At 39.1% G+C, this 16903-nt stretch overlaps 1 protein-coding gene and 1 pseudogene across 7 annotated transcripts in view; both read left to right on the top strand.

Annotated features, from left to right (window-relative positions):
• Positions 1-16903, top strand: part of YEATS2 (YEATS domain containing 2) — a 108048-nt gene that overhangs the window by 8091 nt on the left and 83054 nt on the right. For 6 of the 7 annotated variants that reach the window (XM_089910771.1, XM_089910770.1, XM_089910769.1 and 3 more), the window contains exon 2: positions 10005-10078. The exons of the other annotated variant lie outside the window; for it this stretch is intronic. The gene's annotated coding sequence lies outside the window, so the exon portion shown is untranslated. The remainder of the gene's footprint in view (positions 1-10004; positions 10079-16903) is intronic. 7 annotated transcript variants of the gene reach the window in all.
• Positions 10085-16092, top strand: LOC149749377 (large ribosomal subunit protein eL29 pseudogene; annotated as a pseudogene).

Raw genomic sequence — 16903 nt, 5'->3', positions numbered from 1 at the left:
CCAATATGGAGAACAGATGAAGTTTCCTTAAAAAACTAAAAATAGAACTACCGTACGACCCAGCAATTCCACTACTGGGCATATACCCTGAGAAAACCATAATTCAAAAAGAGTCATGTACCACAATGTTCATTGCAGCTTTGTTTACAATACCCAGGACATGGAAGCAACCGAAGTGTCCATCAACAGATGAATGGATAAAGAAGATGTGGCACATATATACAATGGAATATTACTCAGTCATAAAAAGAAACAAAATTGAGTTATTTGTAGTGAGGTGGGTGGTCCTAGAGTCTGTCATACAGAGTGAAGTAAGTCAGAAAGAGAAAAACAAATACCGTATGCTAACACATATATATGTAATCTAAAAAAAAAAAAAGATTCTGCAGAACCTAGGGGCAGGACAGGAATAAAGACACAGATGTAGAGAACAGACTTGAGGACACAGGGAGGGGGAAGGGTAAGCTGGGACGAAGTGAGAGAGTGGCGTGGACATATATACACTACTAAATGTAAAATAGATAGCTAGTGGGAAGCAGCTCCATAGCACATGGAGGTCAGCTCAGTGCTTTGTGACCACCTAGAGGGGTGGGATAGGGAGGGTGGAAGGGAGACGCAAGAGGGAGGAGATATGGGGATATATGTATATGTATAGCTGATTCACTTTGTTATACAGCAGAAACTAACACACCATTGTAAAGCAATTATATTCCAATAAAGATGTTAAATAAATAAATAAACAATGTAAAAAACCAATTCACTCCTTTAGAGTGTAATACTTGGGGGTTTTTTTGGTTTGTTGTTTTTAGTATATTTACAAAGTTGCACAACCATCACTGTATCTAATTCCAGAAAATTTTCATCAATAGGTAGATTTTTGTAAATAGGTAGATTTTCTAGATTAGGCAGTGCTAAAGAAAAACCAATTTTCTGAAAAATGTCTTATGTTTTAAGGTACTTGTTTTCTTTCTAGAATCTCAGCTCTTAATAGAAAGGCATGAGACTTATCCCCATAGGATTGACTGTCAGTTTGAAAGCTCCAGTGAAAAAATCCCTATTTAGTGAAGTGTGCAAAATTTGGCTTAATTTATGTATTCTCAGTGACTGTGGCCAAGAGTTGGACACAATCTTGATCTGGTCCAGTTCCTTCCTTTCCTTTTCAGCCCTTATTTGTAGACAAGTCTTTTTTTTTTTTTTCCTCTTTTTGCTTCTCTTGGAAAGAAAACTTTTATGGCTTCACAACTGAAACAACAAGATTGTCAAATGAGTCAGAATTGTCACTTTAGATAATTCCAGTGATTTTTGTCTGAAAGTGGCTCTAAGGAAGTTACTGGAGTGTTATATGGCCTACCTTCTGTCAACTTAAGAAGAATTTACCGTAAATATATCAAAACCTGTAAACTTCCCAGATAGCTCAGTCTGTCTACAAAGAGTATGTTTAAGAGGTCGGGTAAAGGAAGGGTAAACCTACCTAAAGCCAGCTCTCCAGTTGTTGCACTAATGGATAGAAGCAGGGCGTTCATAATTTAGAATAGCTGTTTGATCCTAAACTCTTTTTCTTGTTACTTTGTAAGACTGGAGACAGAATACTGTCCTGAATGGATCCTGGGACAGACCTTATATAGCAACTTTTGTAGTCTTAAGCAGTTTTATTTATAATAGGAAAGTAGGTGTTTTTGACCTGGAAATATATAATACTTAAATAATGAAACAGTTTTTTTGAGCTCAGCTGTCTAACTGTCCCATTTTGCTCACCTCTTAACATGTCATACTGGGGACGGCTACATCAACCAAGTGGATCACATCAGTTTGATGCAAATGACCAACGTCTATCAGCTTCCCACCATTCTGGTCCAGTGTAAAATTGTGGCTATTTTTATTTAAAAGACATATTTTTTCCCATATCAGGTGAGTTGAAGAAACAGTGATTGTGTTGGCCGACACAGGGCTCAAACCTGTGTCCCCTGCATTGGCAGGCGGATTCTTAGCCACTGCGCTGCCAGGGAAGTCCCAGCATACAGTATTTGTTTTTCTCTTTCTGACTTACTTCACTCTGTATGACAGACTCTAGCTCTATGCATCTCACTACAAATAACTCAACTTTGTTTCTTTTTATGGCTGAGTAATACTCCATTGTATATATGTGCCACATCTTCTTTATCCATTCATCTGTCGATGGACACTTAGGTTGCTTCCATGTCCTGGCTATTGTAAATAGTGCTGCAGTGAACATTGTACATGTCTCTTTTTGAATTATGGTTTTCTCAGGGTATATGCCCAGTAGCGGGATTGCTGGGTCATATGGTAGTTCTATTTTTAGTTTTTTAAGGAACCTCCATACTGTTCTCCGTAATGGCTGTATCAATTTACATTCCCACCAACAGTGCAAGAGGGTTCTCTTTTCTCCACACCCTCTCTAGCATTTATTGTTTGTAAATTTTTTGATGATGGCCATTTTCTGACCAGTGAGAGGTGATACCTCATTGTAGTTTCGATTTGCATTTCTCTAATGATTAGTGACATTGAGTATCTTTTCATGAGTTTGTTGGCAATCTGTGTATCTTCTTTGGAGAAATGTTTAGGTTTTCTGCCCATTTTTGGATTGGGTTGTTTTTCTGGTATTGAGCTGCTTGTAAATTTTGGAGATTAATCCTTTGTCAGTTGCTTAGTTGGCAAATATTGTCTCCCATTCTGAGGGTTGTCTTTTTGTCTTGTTTATGGTTTCCGTTGCTGTGCAAAAGCTTTTAAGTTTCATTAGGTCTCATTTGCTTGTTTTTGTTTCCATTTCTCTAGGAGGTGGGTCAAAAAGGATGTTTCTGTGATTTATGTCATAGAGTGTTCTGCCTATGTTTTCCTCTAAGAGGTTGATAGTGCCTGGCCTAACACTTATAGTGTCTGGTCTTTAATCCATTTTGAGTTTATTTTTGTGTATGGTGTTAGGGAGTGTTCTACTTTCATTCCTTTACATGTAGCTGTCCAGTTTTCCCAGCCCCACTTATTGAAGAGGCTGTCTTTTCTCTATTGTATATTCTTGCCTCCTTTATTAAAGATAAGGTGACCATATGTGGGTGGGTTTATCTTTGGGCCTTCCATCCTGTTCCATTGATCTATCTTTCTGTTTTTGTGCCAGTACCATACTGTCTTGATTACTGTTGGTTTGTAGTATAGTCTGAAGTCCGGGAGCCTGATTCCTCCAGCTCCGTTTTTCTTTCTCAAGGTTGTTTTGGCTATTTGGGGTCTTTTGTGTTTCCATACAAATTGTGAAATTTTTTGTTCTAGTTCTGTGAAAAATGCATTGGTAGTTTGTTGGGGGTTACATTGAATTTGTAGATTGCTTTGGGTAGTAGAGTCATTTTCACAGTGTTGATTTTTTCAATCCAAGAACATAGTATCTCTCTCCATCAGTTTGTATCATCTTTAATTCTTTTCATCAGTGTCCTATAGTTTTCTGCATACAGGTCTTTTGTCTCCTAAAGTAGGTTTATTCCTAGATATTTTATTCTTTTTGCTGCAGTGGTAAATGGGAGTGTTTCCTTAATTTCTCTTTCAGATTTGTCATCATTAGTGTATAGGAATGCAAGAGATTTCTGTGCATTTTGTATCCTGCTACTTTACCAAATTCATTGATTAGCTCTAGCAGTTTTCTGGTAGCATCTTTAGGATTCTCTATGTATAGTATCATGTCATCTGCAAACAGTGACAGTTTTACTTCTTTACCTATTTGGATTCTTCTTATTTCTTTTTCTTCTCTGATTGCTGTGGCTAAAACTTCCAAAACTATGTTGAATAATAGCGGTGAGAGTGGGCAACCTTGTCTTGTTCCTGATCTTAGAAGAAATGGTTTCATGTTTTCACCATTGAGAATGATGTTAGCTGTGGGTTTGTCATATATGGCCTTTATTATGTTGAGGTAGTTTCCCTCTATGCCTACTTTCTGGAGAGATTTTATCATAAATGGGTATTGAATTTTGTCAAAAGCTTTTTCTGCATCTATTGAGATTATCATATGGATTTTATCCTTCAATTTGTTAATATGGTGTATCACATTGATTGATTTGCATATATTGAAGAATCTTGCATTCCTGGGATAAATCCCACTTCATTGTGGTGTATGATCCTTTTAATGTGCTGTTGGATTCTGTTTGCTAGTATTTTGTTGAGGATTTTTGCATCTATATTCATCAGAGATATTGGCCTATAGTTTTTTTGTGACATCTTTGTCTGGTTTTGGTATCAGGATGATGGTGGCCTCGTAGAATGAGTTTGGGAGTATTCCTCCCTCTGCTGTATTTTGGAAGAGTTTGAGAAGGATAGGTGTTAGCTCTTCTCTGAATGTTGATAGAATTCGCCTGTGAAGCCATCTGGTCCTGGGCTTTTGTTTGTTGGAAGATTTTTAATCACAGTTTCAATTTCAGTGCTTGTGATTGGTCTGTTTATATTTTCTGTTTTTTCCTGGTTCAGTCTTGGAAGGTTGTGCTTTTCTAAGAATTTGTCCATTTTTTCCAGGTTGTCCATTTTATTGGCATGGAGTTGCTTGTAGTAATCTCTCATGATCCTTTGTATTTCTGCAGTGTCAGTTTACTTCTTTTTCATTTTTAATTCTGTTGATTTACGTCTTCTCCCTTTTTCTCTTGATGAGTCTGGCTAATGGTTTATCAATTTTGTTTATCTTCTCAAAGAACCAGCTTTTAGTTTTATTGATCTTTGCTATTGTTTCTTTCATTTCTTTTTCATTTATTTTTGATCTATCTTTATGATTTCTTTCCTTCTGCTAACTTTGGGTTTTTTTTTTTGTTCTTTCTCTAATTGCTTTAGGTGTAGGGTTAGGTTGTTTATTTGAGATGTTTCTTGTTTCTTGAGGTAGGATTGTATTGCTATAAACTTCCCTCTTAGAACTGCTTTTGCTGCATCCCATAGGTTTTGGGTCATCGTGTTTTCCTTGTCATTTGTTTCTAGGTATTTTTTGCTTTCCTCTTTGATTTCTTCAGTGATCTCTTAGTTATTTAGTAGCGTATTATCTAGCCTCCATGTATTTGTATTTTTTACTGTTTTTTTCCTGTAATTGATATCTAGTCTCACAGCGTTTTGGTTGGAAAAGATACTTGATATGATTTCAGTTTTCTTAAATTTACCAAGCCTTGATTTGTGACCCAAGATATGGTCTGTCCTGGAAAATGTTCCATGAGCACTTGAGAAGAAAGTGTATTCTGTTGTTTTTGGATGGAATGTCCTATAAATATCAATTAAGTCCATCTTGTTTAGTGTGTCATTTAAAGCTTGTGTTTCCTTATTTATTTTCATTTTGGATGATCTGTCCTTTGGTGAAAGTGGGGTGTTAAAGTCCCCTACTATTATTGTGTTACTGTCGATTTCCCCTTTTATGGCTGTTAGCGTTTGCCTTATGTATTGAGGTGCTCCTATGTTGGGTGCCTAAATATTTACAATTGTTTTATCTCCTTCGTGTATTGATCGCTTGATCATTACATAGTGTCCTTCTTTGTCTCTTATAATAGTCTTTATTTTAAAGTCTATTTTGTCTGATATTAGAATTGCTACTCCAGCTTTCTTTTGATTTCTATTTGCATGGAATATATTTTTCCATCCCCTCACTTTCAATCTGTATGTGTCCCTAGCTAGGTCTGAAGTGGGTCTCTTGTAGACAGCATGTGTATGGGTCTTGTTTTTGTATATATTCAGCCAGTCTACGTCTTTTGGTTGGAGCATTTAATCCATTTACATTTAAGGAAATTATTGATAATGTGTGTGTTCCTATTACCGTTTTCTAATTGTTTTTGGTTTGTTTTTGTAGGTGTTTTCCTTCTCATGTGTTTCCTACCTAGAGAAGTTCCTTTAGCATTTGCTGTAAAGCTGGTTTGGTGGTGCTGAATTCTCTTAACTTTTGCTTATCTGTAAAGGTTTTAATTTCTTCATCAGATCTGAATGAGATCCTTGCTGGGTAGAGTAATCTTGGTTGTAGATTTTTCCCATTCAGCACTTTAAATATGTCCTGCCACTCCCTTCTGGCTTGCAGAGTTTCTGCTGAAAAATCAGCTGTGAACCTTATGGATATTCCCTTATATGTTATTTGTTGCTTTTCCTTTGCTGCTCTTAATATTTTTTCTTTGTATTTAATTTTTGATAGCTTGATTAATATGTGTCTCGGTGTGTTTCTCTTTGAGTTTATCCTGTATGGGACTCTCTGTGTTTTCTGGTCTTGACTGACTGCTTCCTTTCCCATGTTAGGGAAGTTTTCAACTGTAATCTCTTCAAATATTTTCTCAGACCCCTTCTTTTTCTCTTCTTCTGGGACCCCTATAATTCGAATGTTGTTGCATTTAATGTTGTCACAGAGGTCTCTGAGACCGTCCTCAATTCTTTTCATTCGTTTTTCTTTATTCTGCTCCCTGGCAGTTATTTCCACCATTTTATCTTCCAGCTCACTTATCTGTTCTTCTGCCCCAGTTATTCTGTTATTCTTTCTAGAGTATTTTTAATTTCGGTAATTGTGTCGTTCATCACTGTTTGCTCTTTAGTTCTTCTAGATCCTTGTTAAATGTTTCTTGTATTTTCTCTGTTCTGTTTCCGAGATTTTGGATCATCTTTACTATCATTACTTTGAATTCTTTTTCGGGTATGTTGCCTATTTTGTCTTCATTTATTTGGTCTTGTAGGTTTTTATCTTCTTCGTCTGTAATGTATTTTTTTGTTTTATGTTTTTTTTTTTTTGTTGGGTGGTGCTGTATTCCTGTCTACTGGTCATTTGGCCTGAGTTGTCCAGCCCTGGAGTTTGCAGGCAGTTGGATAGAGCTGGGTCTTGGTGCTGAGGTGAGGACCTCTGGGAGGGCTCACTCCGATTGATATTCCCTGGGGTCTGAGGTTCTCTGTTAGTCCAGCGGTTTGGACTCAGAACTCCCACCACAGGAGCTCGGGCCCGACCTCCATACTGGGAACCAAGATCCCACAAGCTTCGTGGCATGGTTAAAAAAAAAAGGGAAGAGAGAAAGAATAAGAGGAGCAGTACAATATCAAGAATAAAAAACAAAATAAAATTCAAAAGATAAAAAATATATTAGTAGAAATAAAACTATAATTGAGACAACTGCAGCAAGGTAAAAGAAAACCACAACAGAAAAAAGAAAAGAAAAGGGGGGGAACAAGTCAAAAGGAGGGATCACTAACAAAATATAAAGAATAAAATAAAGTTAGAGAAATAAAAGATTTATTAGGAAAAATAAAAATATAAAAGAATCAAGAACAATGAATCAGCAAGGTAAAACAGAAACCCAATCTAAAAGAGGAAAACAGAAAAGAAAACAGAAAAAAAAAAAAAAAAAAAAAAAGCCTTGGCTTTGGGGGCGGAGTTTAGGTGGGGGTGGAACGTAGGCAGGGGCGGGGTTTAGGGTGGGGCGGGACCTAGGCCAGTGGGGGCGGTGACATTTGAGCGTGGGTCGGGGCCTAGGCGAGGCACCGTTCAAGCCTGGGTCCAGTTCTCTGCTCAGGACCTGTGCAGAAGGGGAGAGGCAGCACGTGGAAAGGAGGGCCTCTGGAATGTGGAGTTCCCTGGAGTTTGGAGGTAGGGCACTGAGTGAGGGTGTGTGGGTGGGGTTTAGGCCCCGAGTGTTGGAGAGGGACTCCGAACGTAGAGGTGGGGCCCAGGGTGGGGGTGTGGGGTGGGGCTTGGGTTCTGCACAGGGGGAAGGAGGCTCTGAGGACAGAGGATTAGGCCCAGGAGCCCAACAGGCTTCCTGGTGCCTAAGTGGACAGGGAAAGCACTGGCCCCGTTCCCTTCTGTTCTTCCGTGCCCCTCCCCAACCCTCTCCCCCAGGGCCTCCCCTGTCACCGCTGGCCCCCTAACTGTGGGTGGGTCCCGCTGGGTGTAGGAACTCCTCCCCTATCCCAGCCGCCTCTCAGGGGTGCCGGTCCCGGAGGTCCGGCCTTACCTTTGCTCCCCTTTCCGTCCCTCCCACTCCCTCAGGACCTGCACGGCTGGAGGGGGCCTAGGTGGGCAGAGGATCAGTCCCAGGATCTCAACAGGTTCCTGGGGGTCCAAGTGGACAGGGGAAACCTGGCCACACTCCCTTTTGATCTTCTGCCCTCCCAGTACTTCCCCAATTTCCCCCTTCCGGCGTGGGATCCCTTCCCCTCCCCTAGCCTCCCCTCTGGGGAGCCAGTCCGCTCCTGCCTCCATTTCTCCTCTCCCTTCACTCCCCCCCATGCCGCATGTCCTACCCGGTTGCTGGGGGTTCCTCCTGTCCCCTTCGGTGTCTGTGGTCCCCCACTGGTGCCTGGTAGGTGCCCTAGTTGTGAGGAGGCAGGCATTCTGCGTCCTCCTAGTACGCCATCTTGACTCCACCTCTCCTGATCTCTTTTTTAAAATTTATTTTATTGAAGTTTAGTTGATTTGCAAGCTGTGTTAATTTCTGCTGTACAGCAAATTGATTCAGTTATACGTATGTATACATTCTTCTTTTTCATATTCTTTTCCGTTATGATTTATCACAGGATATTGAATATAGTTCTCTGTGCTATACAGTAGGACCTTGTTGTTTATCCAGACAGAAGTTTTAAATTTCTCACCATTCTGAGTTAACATGATGAAATCTTGTGCCATCCCAGTTCTGTCCCACCTGGGATGTGAATCATCCCTTTGTCCTGTGTATTCTGCCCATTAGTCACTTAGTAGCCATCTTGGTATCACATCAACTGTTGAGGTATCAGTGCTCATGTTCAAGTCATCCTTATTTTACTTAATAATGGCACCACAGTGAAAGAGTGGTTATGCTGGCAATTCAGATATGCCAAAGAGAAGCCGTAAAGTGCTTCCTTTAGGTGAAAATTAATAAGGAAAGAAAAAAGTTGTATGCTGAGGTTGCTAAGATCTGCCTTACAAACGAATCTTCCATCTGTGAAATTGTCAAGAAGGAAAAACAAATTCATGCTAATATTTTTTTTTTCACACCTCATATTGCGAAATTTATGGCTACAGTGTGTGAAGAGTACCTAGTTAAGATGGAAAAGGCATTAAATTTGTGGTGAAAGAGATGAATAGAAGACAGGGTTCATTACTGTTCTTTGTTTCAGGCATCCACTGGGGTCTTGGAACGTATCCCCCACAGATAAGGGGGCGACTATGGTAGACTGGATTTTGTGTATAAGACCTAGCTTAGAATAACTAGGATGGAGTTTTTTTTTTTTTCTTTTTTAACACCTTTATTGGAGTATAATTGCTTTACAATGGTGTGTTAGTTTCTGCTTCATAACAAAGTGAATCAGCTATACATATATCCCCATATCTCTTCCCTCCTGCGTCTCCCTCCCTCCCACCCTCCCTATCCCACCCCTCTAGGCGGTCACAAAGCACTGAGCTGATCTCCCTGTGCTATGCGGCTGCTTCCCACTAGCTTTCTATTTTACATTTGGTAGTGTATATATGCCCATGCCACTCTCTCACTTCGTCCCAGCTTACCCTTCCCCCTCCCCGTGTCCTCAAGTCCATTCTCTACGTCTGTGTCTTTATTCCTGCCTGCCCCTAGGTTCTTCAGGACCACTTTTTTTTTTTTTTTTTTAGATTCCTTATATATGTGTTAGCATACGGTATTTGTTTTTCTCTTTCTGACTTACTTCACTCTATATGACAGAGTCTAGGTCCATCCACTTCACTACAAATAACTCAGTTTCATTTAGGATAGAGTTTTTGTTGCTACCAACTTAAATGAAAATCAGAACAAAATCTTCTCTTTTCCCTTTTAGATTTCCTTTGATCTGAGTCTTTCCTATAAATAGGCTACTTCAGATTGCTTGTATTGTGAAAAATAAGCATAATTTTGGGAAGAAGATTTTCAGTTATCAGTATCAATGGGAGATGACAGCTCTATGAGTAATCTTCAAATAGAGGAAAAAATTTAAATTGACACTGAAATATATATTTTGATTTTTTTTGAAAGGACTTCTTCATGCCTAATGATTTTTGTCAGTATGATATTAAAATGGTTATTCTTTCTCAGCATGCACATTGGGCAGTCTTTGAGAAGCCTGGATGGTGTTGGAGTAAAAGCTGCTGCTATTTTTAGTTTGCAAGGTAAGGTATAATTCATGAAATGGATCATATATATTTGGATTACTGAAAGTCAGTTACATTTATGTATTTCTAAAGGTCCAATGTTAGACCTATGCAGTTCAAATCACCTTGCTTCTGGAGCTCCCCAATACTTTATTTATTGCTGGTAATAAAACCTTCTAGTCACGATGCACAGTTCTTTTAATACCCTGCTGGACTGGATTTGCATCTGCTTATATTCACAAATGAAAACTGGTTTCTCGTTTTCCTCTGAGGATGCCTTTTGACCACATCTCCATAGGTTTAGATATATTGTTTCCTTTTTGCTGATTTTTTTTTTTTTTGCTGTACGCGGGCCTCTCACTGTTGTGGCCTCTCCCGTTGCGGAGCACAGGCTCCGGACGCACAGGCTCAGCGGCCATGGGTCATGGGCCCAGCCGCTCTGCGGCATGTGGGATCTTACTGGACTGGGGCACGAACCCGTGTCGCCTGCATTGGCAGGCGGACTCTCAACCACTGTGCCACCAGGGAAGCCCTGCTGATAATTTTTAAATAGTCTTATCGAAATTTCCTTCTTTCATATCATAGTGAGTTTTTGTTAATAATTTCATATTTAATTTTATCAAAATCAGAGAATAAAGCTGTAACATTTCCTAATTTTGCAGTAATTGAGACTTCATATAACTTATATAATTTAATTTAATGAATTTTTCTAGCTATTTAAAATATGTTTTGTTGGGTTCAGAGTTGTATGTATATATTAAATCTGGCTTGTAAATTATATTATCTATATCATCTGTATTTTAATCTGTTGTCTTCTTGATCTTTTAAATTTCTGAGAGACATATGTTCAAATTCTTCTCTAATGGTTTTCTTAAATTCTTGTAGTTCTGGTTTTGTGTTTTGTATGTCTTGACATGATGCTGTTTGATTTATAGTTTATGACATATCTTTATGATTGTGTCTTTTAATAGTAACAAACTTTTTTGTATTAAATGGTTTTTGCCTTAAATTATTCTCTCTGCCAATAATCTTGCCATGTGTGCTTTTTGTTTGCATGTGTCTGTGTGTAATTTCTTTGCATATCCCTTTATCTTAAACATTTAGCTATAATACCTTTGAAGGTATAGCAATATCAACAAATAGATTTGTAAGTATTATAGGAAGAATGATGAAAGCTAGTAGTTTGTTCCCTGTGGGTATTTATATTTTGGCATGTATTTTAGTTATCCCTTCACTTATTTATTCAGTAAATAATTTATTGAGACCTTCCAGGACCTTTGGAGAGGGAATATGGGGAGAGCTGTGTTCGGTAGTATGATCAGGGAAGGCCTTCTCTGATAAGGTGGGCATTTGAGCTAGCATCTGGTAAAGCTAACCTGGGGGAAGAGCATTCCAGGCAGAAGGAACCATAAGTCCAAAAACCCTAGGGAATGATTGAGGTGTTTTTGAGGAATAGAAGGAAAACCAAGGCTTACTTGGTGGTGCAGTAGTTAAGAATCTGCCTGCCAATGCAGGGGACACGGGTTCGAGCCCTGGTCTGGGAAGATCCCCTATGCTGCAGAGCATCGAGGCGCGTGCGCCATAGTTACTGAGCCTGCACTCTAGAGCCCGCGAGCCACAACTACTGAGCCCACATGCCACAGCTACTGAAGCCAGCACGCCTAGAGCCCGTGCTCTGCAACAAGAGGAGCCACTGTGATGAGAAGCCCGCGCACCGCAACGAAGAGTAGCCCCCGCTCACAGCAGCTAGAGAAAGCCCCCACACAGCAACAAAGACCCAATGCAGCCAAAAATAAATAAATGAAATAAATAAATTTTAAAAAAGAACAAAAATAAAAAACATTTAAAAAAAAAGGAAGAAAATCAGTGTGTCTGGATCTTAATGATTAAGGATGGAGAAGCAGGCAGGGCCCAATTCATGTAACATTTTGTAGGTCATGTTAGGGAGTATGATTTTATTCTAAGAGTTATGGGAAGCCACTGGAAGATTTCATGCAGGAGGGGGCATGTTCAGATACGTTTGTATAGTCCTTTTCTGAGCTGAGCTACAGTTTACATACAGTGAAATACACAGATTTTAAGTGTACAGTTGGAATGAGTTTTTAACGATTACATGTACCCGTGTAACCCACACCTTTAAGATAAAAAGTATTTCGGGGCTTCCCTGGTGGCTCAGTGGTTAAGAATCCGCCTGCCAATGCAGGGGACATGGGTTCAGGCCCTGGCCCGGGAAGATCCCACATGCCGTGGAGCAACTAAGCCCCTGTGCCACAACTACTGAGCCTGAGCTCTAGAGCCTGCAAGCCACAACTACTGAGCCTGCATGCCACAACTACTAAAGTGGACACGCCTAGAGCCCGTGCCCTGCAACAAGAGAAGCCACGACAATGAGAAGCCCGCACACTGCAACAAAGAGTAGCCCCCGCTCACCGCAACTAGAGGAAGCCCGCGCACAGCAACGAAGACCCAACACAGCCAAAAAAAAATGTGGTGGGCCCCTGTGCAGACATGGCCAAGTCCGAGAACCACACCATGCACAACCAGTCCTGAAAATGGCACAGAAATGGCATCAAGAAACCCCAATCACAATGATATGAATCTCTTAAGGGGGTGGACCCCAAGATCCTGAGAAATATATGTTTTGCCAAGAAGCACAAGAAGGGCCTAAAGAAGATGCACGCCAACAACACCAAGGTCATGAGTGCACATGCTGAGGCTATCAAGGCCCTCGTAAAGCCCAAGGAGGTCAAGCCCAAGATCCCAAAGGGCAGCAGCCACAACCCAGTCAGCTTGCCTACATCGCTCACCCCGAGTTTGGGAAACAGGCTTGTGCCCGTATCGCTAAGGGTCTAAAGCTTTAAGGCTCTGCTGGCCAAAGGCCAAGGCCAAGGCCGCAGTTGCAGGTACAGCTGCAGCTCCAACTCTAGTCCAGCTCAGGCTCCCAAAGCTGCCTAGGCCCCCACAAAGGCTCCAGAGTAGAGGCCTTTATCTACCAATGTGAGGACAGAAGGACTGGTGTGACCCCTGGGCTGCTGTCTGCATGGGACTGGTGTCCTCCTGTGCTATTTGTACAAATAAATAGGGGGAAAAAAGATATAAAATATTTCTGTCACCCCAGAAAGTCTTTATTCCTCTTCTCAGTCCGTCTCCACTGCCAGCACCCCAACTACTATTCTGTTTTCTTTCACCATAGATTAATTTGTGTGTTCTTGAACTTCATGTAAATAGGATCATTCAGTATGTGCTCCTATTATGTGTCTGGCTTCTTTTACTTACCATAATGAAGATTTATTCCTGTTGTTGGTTGGATCAGGAGTTCATTGGTTATACTACAATTTGTTTACCCATTCTCCTGTTTTGTTTTTTGTAGACATTTTTGAAATGTCTATCTGGCTAATAGAGGAGAATGGATTCTCTCTTTCACATGTTTAATAAAGGAGCACTAGTTGTCTTATTTACAGAGGGGAAAATATTTTGTTTGAAATGAAAATTACAGAAAGGACAGGGCTAAAGAATTATAAAATCATTATTAACATGTTAGGAGCATCTGTCTGTATGGAAGCAGATGGAAAATGATTGTACTGTTGCTCCCCATCCCCCTTCTTAAATCAGATAGGAAAAGTCATCTTGAGTGAAAGCATGAAATACAGTGGTTCTGGTGAGATTCAAATGCCATGAGGATCACAGAATTTTATATTGAGAAGGTACCTCACTTAGTAAAGTTTCCAGGAACCTTATTTATCAGATTTTATTCCTTTACCCAAGAGTTGGCCATATCTTGTATGATGTGGTGTTTGCAAGACAGGGTTCCAGGACTAGATTCTAGAGATTCTAGGTCTTCTCTAACATGAGAACTAAGACCTTTTACTAATAATTTCTAGTGACTCTATATTACATAATTTTTGGTTTAAATTGTACAATTTTCCTTTAAAAATTATTTTTCTTTTCAAAGTATAGAGCATTAAAAAGTTTTGTTTTTGGTATTTAACCTTTCTCAAAAACTTAGACTTGTTTATGTTATTTGAATGGGTGTGATACAGGGTGGTTTTGCTTTCTTACATTGTATTACAGTACATGGGGGGAGGAGAATGTGTCTTTTTAAAGTTTAAATTGCCAGTGTTTACTTTTTATAAAGAAGCTATTTCAATGAGAGAAAAATTTTAAATTAGAGGAATCAGCATTACATACATTTCTGTATTTGGATTTGGTCCCATGGTATGGAGAAAATCCTTTCTCACAGACAAATTATGAACAGTAACTGATTTTCTTTTTTAACAGTTTACCACATCAGTATTCTTTTCAATTTCATTTGATTCAAACCCTTAAGAGGATTAGTAGGACATTTTGTTTCAAAGTTGAACCTGACAATATCTAACAACTGTTCGTATTTCCTTTTCATAAATCTCAAAGACAGACAAGAAGAATCCAAAACTTACTATTACATGGATCATTTGTTACACATTCCACATACTTATTACATCATGGTGAGAGCATGCCTTGGCAGATGTGCCTAGCCTTAGGTAGCATATACTTGAATGTGGCATGTATGTCCTTTAGTATTGTTCTTGGTAGAACAGAAGCAGACCTCAATTACTAAAAATGCTCAGTACAGACCTAAATCTTCCTCAGCATGTTTATCGGGGGGAGCTCAAACCTATGCCCAAAGATGACAGGAAAGGCTTTATTACAGGGGCTGCATGAAAATGTGAATTACCTTGGCAGCATAAGTTAATTCATTGGTGGTTTCTTCCTTACCCACCCCACCCCCTTGCACCTCCAAAATCTTCTTTTTTCCCTTCTATTCTCTCAGTTTTAGAGCAGAAGTCAAAAGAGAATTTTGCTTTATCCCTTAAGTGAGGGTAAAACACAATACTGTTTTCTTCAAGAATCCCCAACGTTTTGGGGGAGGAGCCACCGTTACTCCTGAGAGTACTTGGGGAGAGAGGGGGTGTGGGAGGAGAATATGGAGATTATGAAGTCCGCTGAATGGATGAGTGAAGGTGATGCTGGACTCACTCATTTTTACAGATAATCCAGTAAGACTCTTGGTAAACTGTAGAAGACAGGTGGTCACTGAGGAAATGGTATGGTGCAAAACAGATTGGAGATCTGCTATGATGTATCTACTTCTGATACCAGGTTTATCTTGATAGTAGGAGGTTTTGTTGTTGTTCTTTTTCTATCTGCATTAGGGAAAAAGGAGTGAGGTTTATTGATTTTTAAGAAAGTATTATTTATGTAATTGCCCAAGATTTTTTCAGGTTGTCTATAACTAGTTGCCGACCAAATGGAGAAGGCTAAAAGAACAATACCCTACTCTCACTTTTTATGAGCTTTAAAAACAGAAAATAATAGTTGGATTCAGGACTTCTCCAAAAATATTCATTTATATTCTAAATTAGAGCAGGTAGGTAATGATTGTGAACAAACATTAAATGGCTTGATGTAGGATGTTTATAAATGCTTGGGGGGGGTGGGCAGGTAGGACATTTTAAAGTTTAGGGCCATTATACAAAATAACAATTATAGGAAAAATATTCTAGATCCAGGATTTACATACATATCATTACATAATGAGTCTCTCCCAGCTGAATCAAGTGAGTCTACCTCAGAGATTGGTGAAAGAACTGGACCAAGAGCTGAGAGGCTTTTAAATTGTTATTTCTGTCTTAACTTTGAGTGAACAAAAAAATAATTATTTTTGAGTTATATTTTATTTTCATTAATTTTATTTTAAAACTGTTTATTACCTCAATAAATACATTTTGTGTATTTTTGCCTTTGGTTAGGTAAATAATCTCCATCAGTGGTAGAGGAGAGGTTTGGAAATTAGGGAGCTCTTCTTGTCTTTTCTGTCATAGATCAGTCTTCTAAGGGGCAACTCATCTAACCTCCCTGGACCTCTTTTCTTATCTGTCAGTAGACCCTCGCTGCCCAGTAAGGGACCCACCAGCCACAGGTTGTTATTGAATGAACCTTTGTAATGTGGCTAGTCCAAATTAAGGTGTACTCTAGGTGTAAAAGACTTAGTACAAAGGTAAGAATGTAGAATATCTTATTGTTAATATGTTTATATTGATTATATCATTGGAATGATAATATTTTGGGTACATTGGTTAAATAAAATATATTATTAAAATTAATTTCACGCACTTCTTTTTCGTTTTTTAAATGTGGGCACTAGAAAATGTTTATTTCCGTTTGTGGCTCACATTATGTTTCTTCTGGATAGTGCTGATCTGTATAGCATTTCCTAAACTGACTCATGAAATAATAAGTGCTCAGTGAAACACAGTTTGGAAGAGGAGCAGTGTCCAGTGGAACTTCCTGCAGTGATAAAATGGTCTGCATCTCTGTTGTCCAATTTAGTAGCTACTGGCCCTGATGGCTATTGAGCACTTGAAATATGGCTAGTGTTCTGAAATGTAGGAAAAGGAACTGAATTTTAAATATTATTTAATTTTAATTAACTTTAAGGAGCCACATATGGCTAGTGGCTAATGTATTGGGACAGTGCAGATCTAAAGATTTATGGGACGGTTTTATTTAAAGACTTGTATACCTAGGACGTGTTTACCATATTGCAAGCTTGTTAGTTTAATATAAGTCTATACAGTTTCTGTTTATTATGAATAATAAAAAATGATCAGCAACAATAATATTTATTAAGTACTTGTTATATAGCATGTACTATGTAAGTACCAGAGGGAGGATTTGTATAATAAATTATTTACTGAGCTATATTCTGTAATATATTTGATGCATTGTGGTTTCCAGGATATTGTGGGCTTACCATGTTTTCATGAAAATCTGGTTTCTTTTCTTTCTATATGAGGTCCCTTC

The sequence above is a fragment of the Delphinapterus leucas genome, chromosome 4, assembly GCF_059928025.1.
Source record: "Delphinapterus leucas isolate spDelLeu-1000000601 "Yukka" chromosome 4, BTC_Dleu_Yukka2, whole genome shotgun sequence".
Classification (NCBI taxonomy): Eukaryota; Metazoa; Chordata; class Mammalia; order Artiodactyla; family Monodontidae; genus Delphinapterus; species Delphinapterus leucas.
Note: the sequence above shows the minus strand (reverse complement) of the source record. Positions and strands in the feature narration are given on the sequence as shown.